The sequence below is a fragment of the Brachyhypopomus gauderio genome, unplaced genomic scaffold, assembly GCF_052324685.1.
Source record: "Brachyhypopomus gauderio isolate BG-103 unplaced genomic scaffold, BGAUD_0.2 sc191, whole genome shotgun sequence".
NCBI classification, from domain to species: Eukaryota; Metazoa; Chordata; class Actinopteri; order Gymnotiformes; family Hypopomidae; genus Brachyhypopomus; species Brachyhypopomus gauderio.
Window position 1 is genome coordinate 205,237 of NW_027507012.1, and position 19,934 is coordinate 225,170.

Here is a 19,934-nt window from a genome sequence, read left to right on the forward strand (position 1 = left end):
TGCGCTTTTTAATTGGTCACATCCGTGCATAATACAACGGAAAACATAAACAGATGATAAAGGTACTTCAACTCAAGAAACAAAGCACCTCACTAATGAAACATATGTGTATATTAAAAAAGAAACAGACAAACAAACAAAACAAACCACCATCAAATGAATATCAATACAAAAACTCCACCACAATTTATCACTAACATAAATTAATAATCAACCAATACAACCTATATCTTGGATCTCACCCACAGTAGAGCACACAACAAGAGATAACAGTCAGGGACAACAATCAGGTCCACATCGGAAAGCCAGAACCACCAACAAGCAACAAGTCCGAAACAAAGCCCCGCCTCTCTCCTCCTCCTGGGCCATCTTGGATCCTCTTTATAGCTGGTCCCCCCCTAGGGGTAGCCAATCCAAAAACACTCCTTGTTAACCTGCAACAAAACAAAACAACTCCAAGGCATGCATTTAGACAGAGTCGTAACACTCCCCCACCCAAAATAAAGTGTAGTGTCTGTGCCTATGTAATACATTATGTAGTGTTTAAGTTTAAACTAACTGGTTTAAAATTCATTTCATTTCTTGCTTATGTTCAGTTGAGCAGGACAAAGAGGTTGAAGAATGTGGTTTACATATGGTTTGGTTTAGGTGAAAAGGGACTCTAGTTCAGGGGTCAAAGGTCTGGTGGGCCCTTTCTCACCCTACTCGCTTTTCTTTTTCATGATGGATGATATGATAGAGTTTACAGATGTGAGGAGCATCAGACCTCCTTTGTGTAACTCGCATATAAATATGGGTAGACTGGCAGTGTTCGGGAGAGGAGATTCACAATTGGCCCGAGACCTCTCTCAAGCAAGACCATGGTGCTTGATTTGATGCTGTTCTTTTTTGTAATAAACTTATTATTGACAACTAAGACAGTGTCGGCGGAGACTTCTTCATTCATCATCACAGCATTGCTAAAGAAGAAAATACACCTCAAAAGAAAAACAAAACTCACATTTTGTTTTAATTTACTCATGACCGGAGCTATTTTAATAATGCTTTCAAATACGTTTAGGAAGTCTTATACTCTCGATAAGGCGTCTGCTACGATGTTCTCAGCACCTTTCTTGTGGTGAACCTCCAAATTGAAATCCTGAATCATTAAAAACCATCTCATCAACCGCTGATTTGTATTTCGCATCCTTGTCAAGAATATTAATGGATTATGGTCTGTATGAACCTCAACAGGCAACACACTGGAACCCAAGTACACCTCAAAGTGCTGCAAAGCCATTAAGAGGGCCAAAGCCTCTTTTTTGATAGTGCTATAACCAACCTGATGTTTCAAGAACTTTTTTGAGAAATAACATACAGGATGTTCAACTCCTTGCTCATCGTCCTGTAAGAGAACAGCACCAGCTCCGTAAGCACTGGCATCAACATCCAGTTTAAAAGGTTTTGTGAAATCAGGAGCAGCCAGGACTGGTGTACTGCACAAGAGAGACTTAATGGCCTTAAAAGCATGGTCACAATCTGTGGTCCACAGCAGTGTCTGTGAATATTTTAATAAATCCGTCAGGGGTGCAGCCACACTAGCGAAATTTTTGCAAAACCCACGGTAATACCCTTCCATACCTAAAAATCGCCGAAGATCACGTTTTGTAGCGGGTACCGGAAAATCAATAATGGCCTGTACTTTGGCTGCAAGAGGACATACTTCACCTTGCCCGACCAACTTTCCCAAATAAGACACTCTGGCCTTACCAAATTCACACTTGGCGAGATTTAGTGTAAGTTTGGCATCTTGTAAGCGACTAAAAACCTTTCCGAGATTCGTCATGTGCTCGTCCCAACTAGACGAATACACCACCACATCATCTAGATATATCTCACAATTTTCCACGTTCGCCAATACTTTCCACATCAACCTCTGGAAAGTCGCAGGTGCATTTCTTAAGCCAAATGGCATTACGGAGTATTGAAGGAAATGATCAGGCGTAACGAAGGCAGAAATTTCAGATGCTACAGGGGTTAGAGGAACTTGCCAATACCCCTTTAGTAGATCAAGTTTCGTTACGAATTTGGCTGCTCCGACTCTATCAATGCAATCCTCCATTCTTGGCAAAGGGAAGGAATCGGGTTTGGTAACTGCGTTAACTCTTCGATAGTCTGTACAAAATCTACTAGTTCCATCAGGCTTAGGCACTAGTAGACAGGGCGAACTCCAAGAGCTAATGCTAGGTGTAGCCAAACCATTGTCCAAAAGATACTCAACCTCTTTTTGCATTTTCTGGCGTTTTGTGGGATTAACACGATAAGCATGTTGTTTGATAGGTTGCTGCCCTTGCACATCAATATCGTGATAAAGCCAATCAGTTCGACCAGGAACATCAGAAAATAAAGAAAGGTGAGTATTAATCATCTCAATCACATCTTCCTGTTCTCTCTCACCAAGATGTAACAACTGGGAGTGTACAGTAGCCAAGAACTCAGAATTTAACAGGTGAGGAGTAAAAAGACTATCATCACGAAACGTGAGATCATCACTGCCAGACTGGTAGTCCAACCTGGTTATTGCCAACGCTGAAGTAACAGGGGTACCGTCAGAACCCTCACATGGTACCCGTTGAACATAAGATTTCAACATATTGATGTGGCAAACACGACTTTTTCTCTGTCGGTCGGGCGTGCTGATCACATAATCAGTATCACTTAACTTACGTTCCACCACATATGGACCTGAAAATTTTGCACACAAAGCTGAACCAGGAATAGGCAGTAACACAAGAACCTTGTCTCCCTTACGGAGTTCTCGGGGTACTGTCCTTTTATCAAAGCGAGCCTTCATGTTTGACTGGACCGATGACAAAGATGCTTTTGCAACATCATTAGCATGATGTAATCGTTCACGGAAATCACTCACGTATTCTAAAATATTACTTCTCTTCTGGTCATCTGCAACCAATTTTTCTCTGAGTAGTTTTAATGGCCCACGCACGGAGTGACCGAAAATCAAGTCTGCTGGACTAAATCCCAGAGATTCCTGCACTGATTCTCTTACGGCAAATAACAGAAATGGAACACCCTCATCCCATTCTCTTCCTGAGGTCAGACAATACTTGCGCAACATGGCTTTAAATGTTTGGTGAAATCGTTCAAGTGCACCCTGAGACTCGGGATGGTAAGCACTTGACATACGATGTTCAATTTGTAACAATTTCATCACCTGATTAAACAAACGCAAAGTGAAGTTTGATCCCTGATCAGTCTGAATGCGTTTGGGTAGCCCAAACGTAGAGAAGAATCTGACTAACGCTTTCACGATACCTTTTACTTTCAGGTTGCGTAGAGGTATAGCCTCAGGATATCGGGTAGCTGTGCACATGAGAGAAAGCAAATACATATTACCAGACTTGGTTTTAGGTAGGGGTCCAACACAGTCGATAATAAGCTGTTCAAATGGCGCCCCCAACACAGGAATTGGATGGAGTGGAGCCAATGGAATGGTTTGATTAGGTTTACCAGCGACTTGACAGGCATGACATGAACGACAGTAAGCTACAACATCACGTTTCAGACCTGGCCAAAAGAAATAACGCAAGATTCTATGATAGGTCTTTCGGATTCCCAGGTGACCTGACATTACATGGTCATGAGCTAGACTAAGTATCTGCTGCCTATAGCTAGTAGGAACAACGAGCTGATAAATAGCATTCCACTCCGTCGTCTCATGTGAAGGGGACCATTTTCTCAACAATAATCCATTCTGATGGAAGTATGTTACAACTTGTTGTGGCAATTCCTCCTCAGTAACAGCTTTTATCCGACAACAGTTTAAAGAAGAATCTTTACACTGTTCCTCAATTAGTGACTCCCGTCCGAACTTTACATCTAACCCCACATCTATTTCACTTGAGTCACCATCCGATACCTTATATGGCAGAACTTCACAACCAACCTTCGTCCCCGTATCAGGTTTGGATGACGCCAAAAATGTCTCAGAGAGATCAATCTGATCGGCAAACTTGCGTGCCTGCGCACGAGTCACTACACAAGCAGGAAACACAGTTGGATCCAATGAAACGGATGAAACAGGTTCATCTATAACCTCAGGCACAGGACTCACTTTACCCCCTGCCAAATCATTCCCCAAAATAAACTGAACTCCCTTCATAGGAAATTGAGATCGGATTCCTACCCTCACTTCACCCGTCACCAACCGAGATTTAAGATGGACATTATGCAGAGGAACCCTACATACACCTAATTCAATGCCTTGGATCAGAATATCCGATCCACAAGCAGACAAACCTGAAAAAGGCAGAACTGACTCAAGGATAAAGGATTGTGCAGCCCCCGTGTCTCGTAATATTTTAATAGACACTTGATCTGCAACGTCACCAGTCAGTGAAACTACCCCGTCCATAACAAATGGTTCATATACAGAATCATACACATGTTCATCAGGCACAACATTCAAGACATCGGCAACAAACCCAACTGTTTTAGGTACTGACACATAGCGTTTTGGGTGAGAGAGAGGTGGCTTTGTTTCCAACATAGGACATGATGCAATTAAATGATCGGTTTTCTTACAATAAAAACAAGCACGAAGACCATTATTCTCATAGCGAGCCGAATTGGGACTTTTACCGGAATTCTGAGCACTCCTTGAGCGAAATCGCCAAGACGGGCTCGGATCTGAACGAGCTACGGAAAACACATTTTTGTGAGTCAACACAAATTCGTCAGCAAACACAGCTGCCTGTGACAAGGATGACACCTTTTGCTCATTTAAATACACGACAAGACGCTCAGGCAAGCCATTCTTAAACGCTTCCAAAAGCATCAGTTCTTTTAATTGTAGGAAATTCTCAACTTTACTGGCTACACACCATTTTTCAAATAGAACCATCATTTCTCTGGTGAATTCCACAAAGGTCTGGTTGGCAGTTTTGGCATGGTTGCGAAACTTTTGTCTATACGCTTCAGGCACGAGTTCATATGCACGCAAAACGGTGGCTTTGACTACGTTGTAATCGAGACTCTGTTCGATAGTTAATGCAGCACAAACCTCCTGTGCTTTTCCCACCAGTTTGCATTGCAGGAGTAACGTCCAGACATCTTTAGGCCACTGAAGAGCGGTGGCTACACGCTCAAAGGCTGCAAAATATGAGTCAACCTCTGTCTCTCTAAATGGCGGAACAAGGTTAATGTTTTTACTCACATCAAACACAGGCGACACGCGAACAGGTGCATCAACACGAGTCCCAGCAGAAGCAAAAGGAGGAGAAGTAGCAGCACGCAAACGGAGCAATTCCGTCTCATGTTCCTGACGCTTCACTGCCAACTTCAATTCCTCCAAGCGTATACTCAACTGTAGATCAACAGAACCCAAAAGTTGAGGTGCACCTTCAGAAACAGGTGTAGAAGCAGAAGCGGCCGTAGCAGAGACTACCCCACCACAAGCAGTCCCACCACGACCTACACTAGGAGAGGAAGGAGGTGTTACCCGCACCTCAATTAATACATCCTCATCATGCTCATGGGCAATACCAGGCAAAGCAGACTCAGGCACAGCAGGCAAAACACCGTCCTCCACCAGACGATCATACACAGCAGTCCTCACCACACTCTTACGAGCGGAACGCGAAACATTAACATTATAGAATCCAGCCAACAGAAGCAACTCTTCCTTACGACACATCTCAAAGGCACGCAAAGACGGAGCCAAAACGAATTTCTCAAGTTCAAAAGCCATGTCAACGAAAGAACGTGCAGGCCCACAAAAATACCCACACACCCAAAAAAAGACGAGCCCCCACTTTATGTTACGAGCTGGTCTAGGACAGACCGCAACATAATATGAATCTAACGGCGTTGGGGGTATATCTGGCTTCCCGAGTACATTCTTGTGTGCTTAGATATACTTAAACTCAATAACCAGCATCAAGTCATTGTCTTTGCGCTTTTTAATGGGTCACATCCGTGCATAATACAACGGAAAACATAAACAGATGATAAAGGTACTTCAACTCAAGAAACAAAGCACCTCACTAATGAAACATATGTGTATATTAAAAAAGAAACAGACAAACCAACAAACAAACAAACAAAACAAACCACCATCAAATGAATATCAATACAAAAACTCCACCACAATTTATCACTAACATAAATTAATAATCAACCAATACAACCTATATCTTGGATCTCACCCACAGTAGAGCACACAACAAGAGATAACAGTCAGGGACAACAATCAGGTCCACATCGGAAAGCCAGAACCACCAACAAGCAACAAGTCCGAAACAAAGCCCCGCCTCTCTCCTCCTCCTGGGCCATCTTGGATCCTCTTTATAGCTGGTCCCCCCCTAGGGGTAGCCAATCCAAAAACACTCCTTGTTAACCTGCAACAAAACAAAACAACTCCAAGGCATGCATTTAGACAGAGTCGTAACACAATGATCTTTACTGAGTTTACCATCAGGTTTCCATGTGATAGAGTCTGCAAGAGCGAAAACTGGGCTTTGCTAGGTAAGAATTTCTCCATTGCTTCCAGGTAGGTTGCAGATTAAGAGGCTGTATGTCAAAGTCTATGTTATTGGGCCAAGTATTCCTGATGGTGTGGCAGGCCTTCTCACCCCTTCAGGGAGTAGTGATACATTAGGCAACTGCAGACTAGTTGATAAACCTTTGGAATCATTCTCTTTGGCTCTACAACCAATTAGTTCCACATGTCAAGGGGATGTAGCTCAGTGGAAGAGCGCATGCTTTGCATGTATGAGGTCCAGGGATCAATCCCCTGCATCTCCATGAGCATTGTCTATCGATATGGTTGGCTATATTTTAACCTTTCGGGTTGAGCTGACATTCAGACGCTGTGCATTTCTCTCACTCTTTTTGTGCCTTAATAGTGTTGCTTGCAGCTTCTCTTATTGATAGACGATGCTCAGTTTCCGTTCGGTTATACATCGGTCACAATGGTGTCGTGTTTTTGAGCATGTTCACTGCTGCTTTTAACACATGCCTTCCTAACCGAAGACCACCGGTTAGCCATTGGACCATTAAAGTGCTTTGTCAGTTTTCAATTCTGTTTTTGTTCCTTGCAAACTTGACATTCTGGCATGGCTGCTGCTGAAGTATAACTTGCTTCATGGGTTCGTCCTGTTACTGCTTCTGGTGGCCGTATTTGCTGTGCTAGACTCTTTCAGAATTCTGAAGACAACCTTACAAGTGGGGATGTAGCTCAGTGGTAGAGCGCATGCTTCGCCTGTGTGAGGAACTGGCTTCGACCCCCAGCATGTCATTGAAGCATAGCTTGTTTCCTGAATGCCATTGTTTAACACTCAGGTACTCTTGCTTCCTGTTAGGCCCCAACAACCAAAAAGTGCTCTTTCCTGGGTGAGTCCCAAGCGGCTGTGACTCAACTGTGCAACTTTCTTCCAGTCACCAAGACATGGGTTGCTTCTTCTGTTCTCCTTTTGGTAGCTGCCTATGCAATGCTATTTTGGTTACAGCCTATGGACAGTGTAGAATCGGTAGAATTGGTATCAATTCATGGGTCAGAACAGTGTTGTGATTTTGAGCATGTTCCAGCCATTTCCACACACTTCCGGCTGTCGGAGTTACCACATGCCCTCATAGGTTTGTGTGTGGTTTAAATTTAAGCACTCTCTCTTTTCTACGGCATGGTGGCCAAGTGGTAAAGCGTCGGTCTCGTAAACCGAAGATCACGGGTTCGATCCCCGTTCGTGCCTTTAAGGAAAGTGGACCAAACGGTCTATAATGTCCATTCGCTACCAAAATATCTGCTTCCAACTTTGTCCTTGTACAAGAGACCTCTGTATGTTATCAAGCACTCGTCTGACTCTAAAAGAAGCAGCAGAAATGGCCTGGCGGAAAGGTGCTTACCTTTTAAATGGCAGACAACGGGAACATCTACCTCCATTTCTAATGTGACCTCTACCTTTGTTTTGAGTATTTCAATGATCTTTACTGAGTTTACCATCAGGTTTCCATGTGATAGAGTCTGCAGGAGCGAAAACTGGGCTTTGCTAGGTAAGAATTTCTCCATTGCTTCCAGGTAGTTTGCAGATTAAGAGGCTGTATGTCAAAGTCTATGTTATAGGGCCAAGGATTCCTGATGGTGTGGCAGGCCTTCTCACCCCTTCAGGGAGTAGTGATACATTAGGCAACTGTAGACTAGTTGATAAACCTTTGGAATCATTCTCTTTGGCTCTACAACCAATTAGTTCCACACGTCAAGGGGATGTAGCTCAGTGGAAGAGCGCATGCTTTGCATGTATGAGGTCCAGGGTTCAATCCCCTGCATCTCCATGAGCATTATCTATAGATATGCTTGGCTATATTTTAACCTTTCGGGTTGAGCTGACATTCAGACGCTGTGCATTTCTCTCACTCTTTTCATGCCTTAATAGTGTTGCTTGCAGCTTCTCTTATTGATAGACGATGCTCAGTTTCCGTTCGGTTATACATCGGTCACAATGGTGTCGTGATTTTGAGCATGTTCCAGCCATTTCCACACATTTCCGCTGTCGGAGTTACCACATGTCCTCATAAGTTTGTGTGTGGTTCAAATTTAAGGACTCTCTCTTTTCTACGGCATGGTGGCCAAGTGGTAAGGCGTCGGTCTCGTAAACCGAAGATCACGGGTTCGATCCCCGTTCGTGCCTTTAAGGAAAGTGGACCGAAAGGTCTATAATCTCCATTCACTACTAAAATATTTGCTTCCAATTTTGTCCTTGTACAAGAGACCTCTGTATGTGATCAAGCACTCGTCTGACTCTCAAAGAAGCAGCTGAAATGGCCTGGCGGAAAGGTGCTTACCTTTTAAATGGCAGACAACGGGAACATCTACATCCATTTCTAATGTGACCTCTACCTTTGTTTTGAGTATTTCAATGATCTTTACTGAGTTTACCATCAGGTTTCCATGTGATAGAGTCTGCAGGAGCGAAAACTGGGCTTTGCTAGGTAAGAATTTCTCCATTGCTTCCAGGTAGGTTGCAGATTAACAGGCTGTATGTCAAAGTGTATGTTATAGGGCCAAGGATTCCTGATGGTGTGGCAGGCCTTCTCACCCCTTCAGGGAGTAGTGATACATTAGGCAACTGTAGACTAGTTGATAAACCTTTGGAATCATTCTCTTTGGCTCTACAACCAATTAGTTCCACACGTCAAGGGCATGTAGCTCAGTGGAAGAGCGCATGCTTTGCATGTATGAGGTCCAGGGTTCAATCCCCTGCATCTCCATGAGCATTGTCTATAGATATGCTTGGCTATATTTTAACCTTTCGGGTTGAGCTGACATTCAGACGCTGTGCATTTCTCTCACTCTTTTTGTGCCTTAATAGTGTTGCTTGCAGCTTCTCTTATTGATAGACGATGCTCAGTTTCCGTTCGGTTATACATCGGTCACAATGGTGTCGTGATTTTGAGCATGTTCCAGCCATTTCCTCACATTTCCGCTGTCGGAGTTACCACATGTCCTCATAAGTTTGTGTGTGGTTCAAATTTAAGGACTCTCTTTTCTACAGCATGGTGGCCAAGTGGTAAGGCGTCGGTCTCGTAAACCGAAGATCATAGATTAGATCCCCGTTCGTGCCTTTAACACTGGAACTCCTGAGATTTCAAGGTTCTGAGGACATCACCCCTCCTTCTCCTGCCCAATTAGCAGGACCATACATATGTTAATTTCAGAGCAAGACAGGAGCAGAAAGACAGGCAGGAGCTCTGTGGCAGGAGCTCTGTGGTGCACCAGGTCTAGTCTGTGTGCAGTCTGTGTGCACCAGGTCTAGTTTGTAGTCTAAAATAAATAAATAAAGTTTAGCCCTGTTTCGGCGTTATGTGTGAAGCGCTACATATTGACATAAGTATTATTTAGAGCGGTGAACCATTATCATTAGCGTGGTATTGGCGTTATGTATGAAGCAAGCGTCTCAGATTTTCTTGTGCATGCACTTCAATAGCGCCACACATTTACATGGCTGAACCAACCATTATCACGGGTCCATATTGTTCCCGTGAAACACATTATCATTAGCGTGGTATTGGCGTTATGTATGAAGCAAACGTCCCAGATTTTCTTGTGTATGCACTTCAATAGCGCCACACATTTACATGGCTGAACCAACCATTATCACGGGTTCATATTGTTCCCGTGAAACACATTATCATTAGCGTGGTATTGGCGTTATGTATGAAGCAAGCGTCCCAGATTTTCTTGTGTATGCACTTCAATAGCAGCAACAAAGTAATAAAGGTATAGTAAAGTAATATTTATTTGTACATTTACTTATTTTTACTCATACAGCATAGTAACATAATATTTTTTTGCAGTGTTTATGCTTGTGTTTGACTGATATTTCGTTTGTGTAAATAAGATATTTCGTTCATGTAAATAACTTAGCGTCATTTATTTATTTTTACTCATACAGCATAGTAATATAATATTTTTTGCAGTGTTTATGCTTGTGTTTGACTGATATTTCGTTCGTGTAAATAAGATATTTCGTTTGTGTAAATAACTTAGCGTCATTTATTTATTTTTACTCATACAGCATAGTAATATAATATTTTTTGCAGTGTTTATGCTTGTGTTTGACTGATATTTCGTTTGTGTAAATAAGATATTTCGTTTGTGTAAATAACTTAGCGTCATTTATTTATTTTTACTCATACAGCATAGTAATATAATATTTTTTGCAGTGTTTATGCTTGTGTTTGACTGATATTCACGGATTGCCGTGAACCATTATCACGGGTCCAATCAACTTTTATTGTTCCCGTGTATGCAGGGGATTAGCCCGGTTTCGGTTTCGGCGTTATGTGTGAAGCGCCACCTATTATAATAAAGTATAATTAGTATGCGCTGTTGTGGGTGTGTTCTTCAGAGTCATGATAAAAGCTGAAACCCAAAGGCAGGCGACTTACATTTTCACTACTATCCTGTGTGGAGACGACGCAAAACACCATGGCAAGACAGAGGACGTTCACCGGTCAAGAAGTTGCGGCTTTGCTGACCAACGAGGACTGCTGTGAGTCCGATGCGGGAGAAGGACCCTCCTGTTTTTTGACCAGCGATTCATCCGATGAAGAAAGAAGCAGTACATCGGATGAGGTACAACAGAGCCCTCCAAGGAAGAGACGGACACAGGCTGACACCACACCTGCACCAACCGTACGGGCAAAAGATGGAACTGTTTGGGAGAAGGTTGGCATCGCACGCTCTCGTGTCAGCAGCTGTTCGCCTAATTCAACATTTGTTGAGCCGTCCGGGCCTACAGAGCATGCAAAGGTATAGTAACTTCATATTTCTTTCCAGTGTTTCTGCTTGTGTTTGAATGATATTTAGTACGTGTAATTTACCTAGCGTCATTTGTTTACTTTTACTAATACAGCGTAGGATCACAAGCAGACTGCAGAGTTTTCTGTGTTTGCTCGACATGGAGATGCTGCGAATCATCACAGACTGCACTGTCCATGAAGCCCGCAGAACAGACAGCAGCTGGAGTTTGTCGGTCAGCGAGTTTATGGCATTCGTAGCAATCCTATTTCTACGAGCAGTCCTCTGTCCAGTTGGAGCGATGTCGGACTGTTGGTCGGCAATGTTCGCTGTGCCTTCGATCCAGGAGACAATGGCACGGGACCGCTACCAAGAAATCATGCGGTACTTGCGCTTTGATAATAAGGACACCCGTGCGGAGCGTGCAAAGAGCGACAGATTTGCTGCGATTTCGGACATCTGGCAGCGATTTGTGAACAACTGCATTTTGTGCTATACCCCAGGCAAGGAACTGACAGTCGACGAGCAGCTGTTTCCGACCAAGGTTCGCTGTCCATTCACCCAGTACATTGCCTCAAAGCCGGACAAGTTTGGAATAAAGTTTTGGGTTGCTTCTGAGTTGAACACAAAGTACATGTGCAACGCCATTCCATACCTTGGAAAGGACCCCGATCGTCCCAAGGGGGAAAGAGTGTCCGAGAATGTGGTGATGAAGCTTATGAAGCCATACCTGGGCAAGGGCAGAACTGTAGCCACAGACAATTTTTTCACATCTCTTTCCCTGGCTAAGAAGCTGCTGGAATGCAACACGACTCTGCTTGGGACAATGAACAAGATTCGCCGAGAAGTTCCTTTGGAAGCCAAAAACGCCAAGGGACGTGAGAAGTTGTCAACGGAGGTGTACAGATCCGATGATGCGCTTCTGACGGTGTATGCCTCCAAGCCCAACAAAACAGTTTGCGTTCTGAGCACTATGCACACGCACGTGGAGATTGCAGACGACCGCAAAAAGAAGCCAAACACTGTGACGGACTACAACCGGACGAAGGTATGCATGTGTTGGCATTGATAAATCAATTTATCATACATGAATGAATTTATTCAAAATATAACATGTACTTCTTTGTATTTGTTCTTTGCAGTGCGCCGTTGACATCATGGACCAGAAGGCGCGTGCATACACAGTGCGCGCAGGAACACGCCGGTGGCCCGTTGCAGTGTTTTATAACATACTTGACCTGGCAGCGATGAACGCGCATGTTTTGTACACGGCATGTACGGGGTCCACAGAGAGTAGGAGAGTTTTTATGTGTACTCTTGCTGAGGAACTCCGTCTTCGTTTCCTACAGGAAAAGGAGTTGAAGAGAACGCCACGTCCTTCGCCTGCTCCTGGAAAGAAGACTACGTGTCAGGTGCAGACAAACTGCAACCGGAACCACAGCATAACCCCGTGCGCTGCATGCGGCAAGTACACCTGTCGCAAGTGTAGGGCAGAGTGTCCCTGGCTGTGTGGCAACTGTGTACCTAAAACTACATGAAGGTACGTCGATAAGTATATTTATATATATATATATATATATAAATATATTATATATATATACAGACAACCAATCACACACACATATATATACACACACACTATTATTTGAACATAACCAAAAATCTCTTCTCTTTCTGTTCCACAGTCGCACATCATGAAACCCGGTGTCACGGTCTGCCCCGCATCTCCTGCCATTTCATGTCTGTTTCCGTGTTAGTCCTCTGTTTATTTCTCGTCGTGGTTGCTGGTTATTTTTCTCATGGTTGCTGGAATTGGATTCCCGTTCTGTTATGACCCATGCCTGTGACATTTTCACAGAATCAATTTATACATGAATGAATTCGTTCTAAATATAACATGTACTTCTGTGCGTGCATACACAGTGCGCGCAGGAACACGCCGGTGGCCCGTTGACCTTGGCAGCGATGAACGATGAACCTGCCGCAAATGTAAGAAAGAGGGTCCCTGGCTGGTACACATGAATAAATTCGTTCAAAATATAACATGTACTTTGTTCTTTGCAGTGCGCCGTTGACAGACATCATGAAGGTGCGTGCATACACAGTGCACGCAGGAACACGCCGGTGGCCCGTTGCATGCAGCGAGTACACCCTGGCTGTGTAGCAACTGTTGGCTACAACTACATGAAGGTACGTTGATAAGTAGGCCTACATACGTAACACCACATATGTTACGTATTTTTGTCTTCTGAAAGATTTTATTCAAAATGTAAGGTGTACCTTGAATTGTTCTCCACAGCATCAACGCGTGTGTTGCATGCGGCAAGTGCATCTGGCGAGTACACCCTCAACTTCAAGACACCCTCAACTTTCTTGACATTCCACTTCAAGAAACCCGGAATAGACATCCATGTTTGATCAAAATAAAGTTGTTTTACAGCACATGAATTTGTTCTTCCTGTCTTTTCCTCTCCTTTTCCAGTCTGCTGTTTAGATCACAACATTTATCAGCCATATATATAATTGCGCCATATAATTTCTTAGCTTTTCAAACGCGAATTCAAACGCGGAAACAGAAAGTGTAACAAATATTATATAGTGTAGTAAATATACAAAGAGCTTCAAACAATATACAAAGAGGTTCAGACAATTTTATTTATTTTTATTGTTTGACGGGACTCATTTGAGAAACTCATTTGAAACACGAGTCTACAAAATTTCCGCTGTTTGTTGTAGGATCGGTAACATATACAGTCTGCTTGTTTGTAACCAAGTTTTTCGTGAAGTATCACGTTTGGTGCCTTGTATGAGCTTGGAGGTGAGCCGCTTGTGCTTTGGCAGGCGTATGAGCTGGGGGTGAGACGCTTCCACCGCATTACCAAGACAATGGGCGTTAATCTCTTCACAGCAGGGGAGTGGGCTACATGGACCTTACTAAGCCTTGCGAAAATTTTCGCGGCCGTCGGGTTCCTAGTGTTAAGGAAAGTGGACCGAACGGTCTATAATGTCCATTCACTACCAAAATATCTGCTTCCAATTTTGTCCTTGTACAAGAGACCTCTGTATGTTATCAAGCACTCGTCGGACTCTCAAAGAAGCAGCTGAAATGGCCTGGCGGAAAGGTGATTACCTTTTAAATGGCAGACAACGGGAACATCTACCTCCATTTCTAATGTGACCTCTACCTTTGTTTTGAGTATTTCAATGATCTTTACTGAGTTTACCATCAGGTTTCCATGTGATAGAGTCTGCAGGAGCGAAAACTGGGCTTTGCTAGGTAAGAATTTCTCCATTGCTTCCAGGTAGTTTGCAGATTAAGAGGCTGTATGTCAAAGTCTATGTTATAGGGCCAAGGATTCCTGATGGTGTGGCAGGCCTTCTCATCCCTTCAGGGAGTAGTGATACATTAGGCAACTGTAGACTAGTTGATAAACCTTTGGAATCATTCTCTTTGGCTCTACAACCAATTAGTTCCACACGTCAAGGGGATGTAGCTCAGTGGAAGAGCGCATGCTTTGCATGTATGATGTCCAGGGTTCAATCCCCTGCATCTCCATGAGCATTATCTATAGATATGGTCGGCTATATTTTAACCTTTCGGGTTGAGCTGACATTCAGACGCTGTGCATTTCTCTCACTCTTTTCGTGCCTTAATAGTGTTGCTTGCAGCTTCTCTTATTGATAGACGATGCTCAGTTTCCGTTCGGTTATACATCGGTCACAATGGTGTCGTGATTTTGAGCATGTTCCAGCCATTTCCACACATTTCCGCTGTCTGAGTTACCACATGCCCTCATAGGTTTGTGTGTGGTTCAAATTTAAGCACTCTCTCTTTTCTACGGCATGGTGGCCAAGTGGTAAGGCGTCGGTCTCGTAAACCGAAGATCACGGGTTCGATCCCCGTTTGTGCCTTTAAGGAAAGTGGACCGAACGGTCTATAATGTCCATTCACTACCAACCAAAATATCTGCTTCCAATTTTGTCCTTGTACAAGAGACCTCTGTATGTTATCAAGCACTCGTCTGACTCTCAAAGAAGCAGCTGAAATGGCCTGGCAGAAAGGTGCTTACCTTTTAAATGGCAGACAACGGGAACATCTACATCCATTTCTAATGTGACCTCTACCTTTGTTTTGAGTATTTCAATGATCTTTACTGAGTTTACCATCAGGTTTCCATGTGATAGAGTCTGCAAGAGCGAAAACTGGGCTTTGCTAGGTAAGAATTTCTCCATTGCTTCCAGGTAGGTTGCAGATTAAGAGGCTGTATGTCAAAGTCTATGTTATTGGGCCAAGTATTCCTGATGGTGTGGCAGGCCTTCTCACCCCTTCAGGGAGTAGTGATACATTAGGCAACTGCAGACTAGTTGATAAACCTTTGGAATCATTCTCTTTGGCTCTACAACCAATTAGTTCCACATGTCAAGGGGATGTAGCTCAGTGGAAGAGCGCATGCTTTGCATGTATGAGCTCCAGGGATCAATCCCCTGCATCTCCATGAGCATTGTCTATCGATATGGTTGGCTATATTTTAACCTTTCGGGTTGAGCTGACATTCAGACGCTGTGCATTTCTCTCACTCTTTTTGTGCCTTAATAGTGTTGCTTGCAGCTTCTCTTATTGATAGACGATGCTCAGTTTCCGTTCGGTTATACATCGGTCACAATGGTGTTGTGTTTTTGAGCATGTTCACTGCTGCTTTTAACACATGCCTTCCTAACCGAAGACCACCGGTTAGCCATTGGACCATTGAAGTGCTTTGTCAGTTTTCAATTCTGTTTTTGTTCCTTGCAAACTTGACATTCTGGCATGGCTGCTGCTGAAGTATAACTTGCTTCATGGGTTCGTCCTGTTACTGCTTCTGGTGGCCGTATTTGCTGTGCTAGACTCTTTCAGAATTCTGAAGACAACCTTACAAGTGGGGATGTAGCTCAGTGGTAGAGCGCATGCTTCGCCTGTGTGAGGAACTGGCTTCGACCCCCACCATGTCAATGAAGCATAGCTTGTTTCCTGAATGCCATTGTTTAACACTCAGGTACTCTTGCTTCCTGTTAGGCCCCAACAACCAAAAAGTGCTCTTTCCTGGGTGAGTCCCAAACGGCTGTGACTCAACTGTGCAACTTTCTTCCAGTCACCAAGACATGGGTTGCTTCTTCTGTTCTCCTTTTGGTAACTGCAGACTAGTTGATAAACCTTTGGAATCATTCTCTTTGGCTCTACAACCAATTAGTTCCACATGTCAAGGGGATGTAGCTCAGTGGAAGAGCGCATGCTTTGCATGTATGAGGTCCAGGGATCAATCCCCTGCATCTCCATGAGCATTGTCTATCGATATGGTTGGCTATATTTTAACCTTTCGGGTTGAGCTGACATTCAGACGCTGTGCATTTCTCTCACTCTATTTGTGCCTTAATAGTGTTGCTTGCAGCTTCTCTTATTGATAGACGATGCTCAGTTTCCGTACGGTTATACATCGGTCACAATGGTGTTGTGTTTTTGAGCATGTTCACTGCTGCTTTTAACACATGCCTTCCTAACCGAAGACCACCGGTTAGCCATTGGACCATTAAAGTGCTTTGTCAGTTTTCAATTCTGTTTTTGTTCCTTGCAAACTTGACATTCTGGCATGGCTGCTGCTGAAGTATAACTTGCTTCATGGGTTCGTCCTGTTACTGCTTCTGGTGGCCGTATTTGCTGTGCTAGACTCTTTCAGAATTCTGAAGACAACCTTACAAGTGGGGATGTAGCTCAGTGGTAGAGCGCATGCTTCGCCTGTGTGAGGAACTGGCTTCGACCCCCAGCATGTCAATGAAGCATAGCTTGTTTCCTGAATGCCATTGTTTAACACTCAGGTACTCTTGCTTCCTGTTAGGCCCCAACAACCAAAAAGTGCTCTTTCCTGGGTGAGTCCCAAACGGCTGTGACTCAACTGTGCAACTTTCTTCCAGTCACCAAGACATGGGTTGCTTCTTCTGTTCTCCTTTTGGTAGCTGCCTATGCAATGCTATTTTGGTTACAGCCTATGGACAGTGTAGAATCGGTAGAATTGGTATCAATTCATGGGTCAGAACAGTGTTGTGATTTTGAGCATGTTCCAGCCATTTCCACACACTTCCGGCTGTCGGAGTTACCACATGCCCTCATAGGTTTGTGTGTGGTTTAAATTTAAGCACTCTCTCTTTTCTACGGCATGGTGGCCAAGTGGTAACGCGTCGGTCTCGTAAACCGAAGATCACGGGTTCGATCCCCATTTAAGCACTCTCTCTTGTCTATGGCATGGTGGCCAAGTGGTAAGGCGTCGGTCTCGTAAAACGAAGATCACGGGTTCGATCCCCGTTCATGCCTTTAAGGAAAGTGGACCGAACGGTCTATAATGTCCATTCACTACCAAAATATCTGCTTCCAATTTTGTCCTTGTACAAGAGACCTCTGTATGTTATCAAGCACTCGTCTGACTCTCAAAGAAGCAGCTGAAATGGCCTGGCGGAAAGGTGCTTACCTTTTAAATGGCAGACAACGGGAACATCTACCTCCATTTCTAATGTGACCTCTACCTTTGTTTTGAGTATTTCAATGATCTTTACTGAGTTTACCATCAGGTTTTCATGTGATAGAGTCTGCAGGAGCGAAAACTGGGCTTTGCTAGGTAAGAATTTCTCCATTGCTTCCAGGTAGTTTGCAGATTAAGAGGCTGTATGTCAAAGTCTATGTTATAGGGCCAAGGATTCCTGATGGTGTGGCAGGCCTTCTCATCCCTTCAGGGAGTAGTGATACATTAGGCAACTGTAGACTAGTTGATAAACCTTTGTAATCATTCTCTTTGGCTCTACAACCAATTAGTTCCACACGTCAAGGGGATGTAGCTCAGTGGAAGAGCGCATGCTTTGCATGTATGAGGTCCAGGGTTCAATCCCCTGCATCTCCATGAGCATTATCTATAGATATGCTTGGCTATATTTTAACCTTTCGGGTTGAGCTGACATTCAGACGCTGTGCATTTCTCTCACTCTTTTCATGCCTTAATAGTGTTGCTTGCAGCTTCTCTTATTGATAGACGATGCTCAGTTTCCGTTCGGTTATACATCGGTCACAATGGTGTCGTGATTTTGAGCATGTTCCAGCCATTTCCACACATTTCCGCTGTCTGAGTTACCACATGCCCTCATAGGTTTGTGTGTGGTTCAAATTTAAGCACTCTCTCTTTTCTACGGCATGGTGGCCAAGTGGTAAGGCGTCGGTCTCGTAAACCGGAGATCACGGGTTCGATCCCCGTTTGTGCCTTTAAGGAAAGTGGACCGAACGGTCTATAATGTCCATTCACTACCAACCAAAATATCTGCTTCCAATTTTGTCCTTGTACAAGAGACCTCTGTATGTTATCAAACACTCGTCTGACTCTCAAAGAAGCAGCTGAAATGGCCTGGCGGAAAGGTGCTTACCTTTTAAATGGCAGACAACGGGAACATCTACATCCATTTCTAATTTGACCTCTACCTTTATTTTGAGTATTTCAATGATCTTTACTGAGTTTACCATCAGGTTTCCATGTGATAGAGTCTGCAAGAGCGAAAACTGGGCTTTGCTAGGTAAGAATTTCTCCATTGCTTCCAGGTAGGTTGCAGATTAAGAGGCTGTATGTCAAAGTCTATGTTATTGGGCCAAGTATTCCTGATGGTGTGGCAGGCCTTCTCACCCCTTCAGGGAGTAGTGATACATTAGGCAACTGCAGACTAGTTGATAAACCTTTGGAATCATTCTCTTTGGCTCTACAACCAATTAGTTCCACATGTCAAGGGGATGTAGCTCAGTGGAAGAGCGCATGCTTTGCATGTATGAGGTCCAGGGTTCAATCCCCTGCATCTCCATGAGCATTATCTATAGATATGCTTGGCTATATTTTAACCTTTCGTGTTGAGCTGACATTCAGACGCTGTGCATTTCTCTCACTCTTTTCATGCCTTAATAGTGTTGCTTGCAGCTTCTCTTATTGATAGACGATGCTCAGTTTCCGTTCGGTTATACATCGGTCACAATGGTGTCGTGATTTTGAGCATGTTCCAGCCATTTCCACACATTTCCGCTGTCTGAGTTACCACATGCCCTCATAGGTTTGTGTGTGGTTCAAATTTAAGCACTCTCTCTTTTCTACGGCATGGTGGCCAAGTGGTAAGGCGTCGGTCTCGTAAACCGGAGATCACGGGTTCGATCCCCGTTTGTGCCTTTAAGGAAAGTGGACCGAACGGTCTATAATGTCCATTCACTACCAACCAAAATATCTGCTTCCAATTTTGTCCTTGTACAAGAGACCTCTGTATGTTATCAAACACTCGTCTGACTCTCAAAGAAGCAGCTGAAATGGCCTGGCGGAAAGGTGCTTACCTTTTAAATGGCAGACAACGGGAACATCTACATCCATTTCTAATTTGACCTCTACCTTTATTTTGAGTATTTCAATGATCTTTACTGAGTTTACCATCAGGTTTCCATGTGATAGAGTCTGCAAGAGCGAAAACTGGGCTTTGCTAGGTAAGAATTTCTCCATTGCTTCCAGGTAGGTTGCAGATTAAGAGGCTGTATGTCAAAGTCTATGTTATTGGGCCAAGTATTCCTGATGGTGTGGCAGGCCTTCTCACCCCTTCAGGG

At 43.8% G+C, this 19,934-nt stretch overlaps 1 long non-coding RNA gene and 13 other non-coding genes across 14 annotated transcripts; all 14 read left to right on the forward strand.

Annotated features, from left to right (window-relative positions):
• The first annotated feature begins 6,729 nt into the window (after nt 1–6,729).
• Nucleotides 6,730–6,801, forward strand: trnaa-ugc (transfer RNA alanine (anticodon UGC)). The gene has a single exon. It is a non-coding gene; the product is annotated as a tRNA-Ala (tRNA).
• Nucleotides 6,802–7,673: 872 nt separating this feature from the next.
• On the forward strand, nt 7,674–7,745 carry trnat-cgu (transfer RNA threonine (anticodon CGU)). Its single transcript has one exon. It is a non-coding gene; the product is annotated as a tRNA-Thr (tRNA).
• A 508-nt stretch (nt 7,746–8,253) lies between these two features.
• On the forward strand, nt 8,254–8,325 carry trnaa-ugc (transfer RNA alanine (anticodon UGC)). The gene has a single exon. It is a non-coding gene; the product is annotated as a tRNA-Ala (tRNA).
• A 284-nt stretch (nt 8,326–8,609) lies between these two features.
• On the forward strand, nt 8,610–8,681 carry trnat-cgu (transfer RNA threonine (anticodon CGU)). The gene has a single exon. It is a non-coding gene; the product is annotated as a tRNA-Thr (tRNA).
• A 508-nt stretch (nt 8,682–9,189) lies between these two features.
• On the forward strand, nt 9,190–9,261 carry trnaa-ugc (transfer RNA alanine (anticodon UGC)). The gene has a single exon. It is a non-coding gene; the product is annotated as a tRNA-Ala (tRNA).
• A 3,695-nt stretch (nt 9,262–12,956) lies between these two features.
• On the forward strand, nt 12,957–13,689 carry LOC143502118 (uncharacterized). The gene is made up of 3 exons (XR_013127094.1): nt 12,957–13,282; nt 13,358–13,483; nt 13,593–13,689. It is a non-coding gene; the product is annotated as an uncharacterized LOC143502118 (long non-coding RNA).
• Nucleotides 13,690–14,777: 1,088 nt separating this feature from the next.
• On the forward strand, nt 14,778–14,849 carry trnaa-ugc (transfer RNA alanine (anticodon UGC)). Its single transcript has one exon. It is a non-coding gene; the product is annotated as a tRNA-Ala (tRNA).
• Nucleotides 14,850–15,133: 284 nt separating this feature from the next.
• Nucleotides 15,134–15,205, forward strand: trnat-cgu (transfer RNA threonine (anticodon CGU)). Its single transcript has one exon. It is a non-coding gene; the product is annotated as a tRNA-Thr (tRNA).
• Nucleotides 15,206–16,534: 1,329 nt separating this feature from the next.
• On the forward strand, nt 16,535–16,606 carry trnaa-ugc (transfer RNA alanine (anticodon UGC)). Its single transcript has one exon. It is a non-coding gene; the product is annotated as a tRNA-Ala (tRNA).
• Nucleotides 16,607–17,564: 958 nt separating this feature from the next.
• On the forward strand, nt 17,565–17,636 carry trnat-cgu (transfer RNA threonine (anticodon CGU)). Its single transcript has one exon. It is a non-coding gene; the product is annotated as a tRNA-Thr (tRNA).
• Nucleotides 17,637–18,144: 508 nt separating this feature from the next.
• Nucleotides 18,145–18,216, forward strand: trnaa-ugc (transfer RNA alanine (anticodon UGC)). The gene has a single exon. It is a non-coding gene; the product is annotated as a tRNA-Ala (tRNA).
• Nucleotides 18,217–18,500: 284 nt separating this feature from the next.
• Nucleotides 18,501–18,572, forward strand: trnat-cgu (transfer RNA threonine (anticodon CGU)). The gene has a single exon. It is a non-coding gene; the product is annotated as a tRNA-Thr (tRNA).
• A 512-nt stretch (nt 18,573–19,084) lies between these two features.
• Nucleotides 19,085–19,156, forward strand: trnaa-ugc (transfer RNA alanine (anticodon UGC)). Its single transcript has one exon. It is a non-coding gene; the product is annotated as a tRNA-Ala (tRNA).
• A 284-nt stretch (nt 19,157–19,440) lies between these two features.
• Nucleotides 19,441–19,512, forward strand: trnat-cgu (transfer RNA threonine (anticodon CGU)). Its single transcript has one exon. It is a non-coding gene; the product is annotated as a tRNA-Thr (tRNA).
• Nucleotides 19,513–19,934: the final 422 nt, after the last annotated feature.